Source organism: Bison bison, unplaced genomic scaffold (assembly GCF_000754665.1).
Source record: "Bison bison bison isolate TAMUID 2011002044 unplaced genomic scaffold, Bison_UMD1.0 scf7180017864516, whole genome shotgun sequence".
Taxonomy (NCBI): domain Eukaryota; kingdom Metazoa; phylum Chordata; class Mammalia; order Artiodactyla; family Bovidae; genus Bison; species Bison bison.
Window position 1 is genome coordinate 2,387,493 of NW_011495069.1, and position 4,707 is coordinate 2,392,199.

At 49.5% G+C, this 4,707-nt stretch overlaps 1 protein-coding gene across 1 annotated transcript in view; it reads left to right on the forward strand.

Moving 5' to 3' along the window:
• MINOS1 (mitochondrial inner membrane organizing system 1) overlaps nucleotides 1-4,707 on the forward strand; it is a 38,430-nt gene that overhangs the window by 257 nt on the left and 33,466 nt on the right. The window lies entirely within an intron of this gene.

Consider the following 4,707-nt stretch of genomic DNA (forward strand, 5'->3'; position numbering starts at 1 on the left):
GAGGGGCTCCTCGTGGTGCCCGGGGGGCGCCGCCGGGAGCCGAGTCGTCGGCTCTAGGGCCCGCTGACTGGGAGGGTGGAGCAGAAGCCCCGTGAGAGGTCCACTCGGCGGGTGAGAGGTCAGGCCGTGCGGCCTGTTCCAGCCACTCAGGCCGGGGCTCGGGACCCCCGGGGCCCTGGTCACTTGAGCGGGCTGGGGGACACGGGCCATAGGAGCCTGGGGGCGCTGCCCGAAGTGGGAGGGGTGCAGCTGCAGCAGCCCCAAAGAAGCGGGGGTCGCGTCGGCAGGCGGCCGGAGAGTTGCCGGGCTCTGCGAGTGGAAGCGGCGTGTGCAGGGGGCACAGGGGCCAGGGGCTGCGGGTTCTCCCTGGGGTCACGGCTCTCTGAGGCCACGTTCCTTCCCTGCTGAATCAAAAGTGCCTGCCGAGAAGGTCATCTGCAAGCCTTTTATAGATTCTGCCAGGCCTCACGTGGGTCGCTGCCATTCCCGACTTGGAACCTGATTTATCAGCCTCGGAGTAGTTTGAGGCCTGAAAGCGGGGACATTGGTGCTGTTCATCTGGAAGGAGAATCGACTTGGAAAATTAAGAAGCCGATTGGTCCTTTGTGAGCCCGACGTGTAACTCGTGTAGCCTTTTAACATGCGCTCCGTGACGACACAGACTGAAGTCAGTGCTCGGAGGGGAGTTCAGTTCAGTCCGACTCTTCGCGACCCCGTGGACTGCAGCACGCCAGGCCTCCCTGTCCATTGCCAACTCCCGGAGTTTACTCAGACGCATGTCCATCGAGTTGGTGATGCCATCCAACCATCTCATTCTCTGTGGTCCCCTTCTCCCGCCTTCAATCTTTCCCAGCATCAGGGTCTGAATAAGGAGTCAGTTCTTTGCATCAGGTGGCCAAAGAATTGGAGTTTCAGCTTCAGCATCAGTCCTTCCAGTGAATATTCAGGACCAATTTCCTTTAGGATGGACTGATTGGGACTTGGAACCTGATTTATCAGCCTCATAGTAGTTTGAGGCCTGAAAGCAGAGACATTAGTGCTGGTCATCTGGAAGGAGAATTGACTTGGAAAGTTAAGAGGCCGAGTGGTCCCTTTTGAGCCCGTCTTGTCACCTGGTGTAGTCTTTTAACGTGTGCTCCACGACGACACAGACTGTAAAGTCAGACTGTGAAGTCAGTGCTGGGAGGGGAGAGGAGAACTCTTTTGCTAAGTGCCAGACTCTGTGCTCAGTGTGCAGCTTAAGTGAAGGAATTTGATCAGGGCCTGGTGGTGGTTTAATTGCTCAGTCGTGTCCGACTCTTTGCGACCCCGTGGACTGTAGCCCACCAGGCTCCTCTGTCCATGGGATTTCCCAGGCAAGAACACTGGAATGGGTTGCCATGCCCTCCTCCAGGGGGTTTTCCTGACAGAGAGATTGAAACCGGGTCTTCTGCATTGCAGGCAGAATCTTTACCAACTGAGCTATGAGGAAAGCCCATTGATCAGGGCCTAGTCAATGGCAAAGTTGGGAATTTAACCGAGGTATTTTGGCTTCACGTCCCATGCTTTTCTTCAATACTTTTATTACCTGAATTCAATATTTTTGTATGAAAATCTTAAAGAGTATTTAAGAGGATTTAGGATTGTGCTATTGAATGAAAATATTGGAAAAGAAATAAAACTGTAAGCAGGGATGTTTCCTGGTTCATTCACTGTTGTAGCTTCAGCCCCCAGAAGAGTGCTTAATAAAAAATGTTGAGAATGAGTCAGTAAGTGAATTTATCACAACTTTCAGTTCACCACTTACCAGCTGTGTGATTTGGGGCAAGTTATTTAACCTCTCTGTGCCTGCTTCCTAATTTGTATTGAGTAAATTGGCCATAATATTATTACTGTCTTACAGAGTTGTTTTGAGAATTAAATGAGTGAGTTTATGTAGAGGCTTAACTGTGAAATGGGGATTAAGAGACAGATTTACCTAAAAGGTTGCTGAATGTTGAAGGACAGAAAAGTATACAAGATATTTGCACAATGCCTGGCACTTACTATGTAGTCAGTAAATAGCGATAGTAATAATTGTTGATGTTAGTATTATGCCACTGATGATCAGGCTTCTCAGGTGGCTCAGTGGTAAAGAATCTGCCTGCCGAAGTAGGAGATGCAGGAGACATGGGTTTGATCACTGGGTTGGGGAGATCCCCTGGAGGAGGAAATGGCAGCCCACTCCAGTATTCTTGCCTGGACAATCCCATGGACAGAGGACCCTGGCGGGCGACGGTCCACGGGATCACAGAGTTGACCTGACTGAGCGTGCACACACACTGATGATCGCCTGAGGCGGTGAGGAGTGTGTGTCATTCATGAGTGGGACGTGGGGGTGGGGCACACAGGTGGAATAATTAAATGAAGCATGAAGTGATGCTCAGCTGTGTCTGAGTCTTTTCGACCCCGTGTACTATACAGTTCGTGGAATTCTCCAGGCCAGAACACTGGAGTAGGGAGCCTTTCCCTTCTCAAGGGGATCTTCCCAACCCAGGGATCGAACCCAGGTCTCCTGCATTGCAGGCGGATCCTTTACCAGCTGAGCCACAAGGGAAGCCCAAGTGGAGCATGGTGATATGTAATTACAGATGAAGATTAAAATGAATTATTCCAATTCTTTGCTGTAGAGCTGTTATTATGAATCAGGTAAGTGCAGTGGTAGGTTGGGAGAAATGGGCCTTTAGCAGAGCTTTGGATAATAACTTGGATAGTTAGGGAGAGTGGAAGAACTTGAGCAAAGGCTGGTTAAACTTTTATGGAGGAGGAAACTGAGGCAGGGAGAGGTTAAGTGGCTAGAAGTGAGGAGCTGGGGTTAGCACCCTGGTGTTCCGATTTTAGCACCCACTCCTCCCTAAAGAAGGCTGGCTCGAGTGGAGTCAGAACTGTGAAATATCTTAGGGAGATTCTACTTTTTCTTGAAGTGTTTTGAGTTGCCTTTGGCTTTTTCACATGCATTCTGCATATTCACCACCTCTGTCTTTAAAATCTGTTACTTTCTGCTCCCAGGGCTCAGTAAGGTGAGGCTGGTGGGGGACTGTGAGCTAGTTAACACATACATGCTGAGCTGCGGGCCAGCCAGTGGGCAAGCAGAGAAGCAGAAGGCATTTCACTGCCCTTAACAGGGAACTGATGTGATGTGAATGGAATTTTGCTATGATTGTTCTGGCAGTGTTTTATACAGAGCAAATCAGGAGTAGAAAAGGCTGCGAATGTGAAGTGAAAAGTCTGAACTGTTAGACCAGAAAGGAGTGGGTGTATTTGAGAAACTTCACGAACTTTTCCCTCCATTTATGGAATGGAGATAGTAATACCCACCTCCTAGGCCATCACAGTGCCAGGTACATACCAGGAACTTAATAAATGCTGTTTTCTTTATCTTCTCTCCAACTGGGTTAACTTTGTCACATTCTGTTTCTTATAATAAGGATGACTCCAAGGTTAGAACTTGGTTGATGTCATTGATCAGAAATTGGAAGAAAAGCAGGAGGGGTGCATGTGCACCTCATTCCACTCAGTTACATCTGGGTCTTAGTAACTGACCGTGTGAGGTGGCAGGAGAGAGACTGGAGGGGGAAGAAAAGCTCATGATTTTGGGGGTTTTTCTGCTTACATGGTTGGATTTGTTTGAGAATGATGAGGTTGAGAGGGGGTTTTTTTTCTTTCTTTTTTTTTTTTTAAAGATTTTACTTGTGTGTTTTTGGCTGCGCAGGGTTTTATTGCTACGTAGGCTTCTCCCTGGTTGCGGTGAGCAGGGGCTGCTCTCTAGCTGCGGTGTGCGGGTCTCCTGCAGTGGTTCCTCCTGCTGAGCCGGGCTCTAGGGCGTGCGGGCGTCAGTTTCGGCACGTGGGCTCAGGCTCTAGAGCGCAGGCGCAGTAGTTGTGGCGCAGGCCCTGAGTTGCTTTGCGGCAGGTGGAGCCTTCCTGGATCAGGGGTCGAACCCACGTCTCCTGCCCTGGAGGACGGACTCTTTACCACTGAGCCACCAGGGAAGCCCCTTGAAGAGGTTTTTAATTTTGAGGGAGAAGCTGAGTTCAGATTTTGAGGAGCTATCCCTTAAGTAATGGACTTCAAGTAAGGGTATATGAGAAATGCAGAGTGGAAGTGTACTTCTGGGAGGCTTCCGTCTAAGAGGATTGAGACTGGGGGATGAACGCTCTTCTGTCGTGAGTGTTTTAGTTTTTATTCCTATAGGCAGTGAGATTATAGAACTCTTGAAACCTCTTTGGCTGCCTGCTTTTCTGATACTTCAAAATGGAGATGGAGACTCAGGGAAGGGCAGCCTGCCATAAGAGGTTTGGTGGAAGACGTAGGTAGGGAAGAAGGGCCAAGGCAGGCTGTCAGCTGCATGTGGACACTTTCGTATTTTCTGCCTTGAAAGGGCCTGAAGGGAGGTCACGGTGAAGGACAGCTCCCTTGGTGAGCACTGCTCTGTTTGGCTCCTTCTACCTAAGTGTTTTCAGTCTTTTCCCACTGGTTTGCTGAAAAATGAATGTTTTATTATTATTATTATTTTTTTTTGCCATGAACTGTTGCTTTCATCTGTTTTTAATTGGAGTATAATTGCTTTACAGTGTTGCATTCGTGTCTGCTTTACAGTGAAGCTCATCAGCTGTACATGTGCTTGTATCCCCGCCCTCCTGCCCCTCCCTTCCCCCCAGCCCCACCGCCGGGTCCCCACAGAGCCCC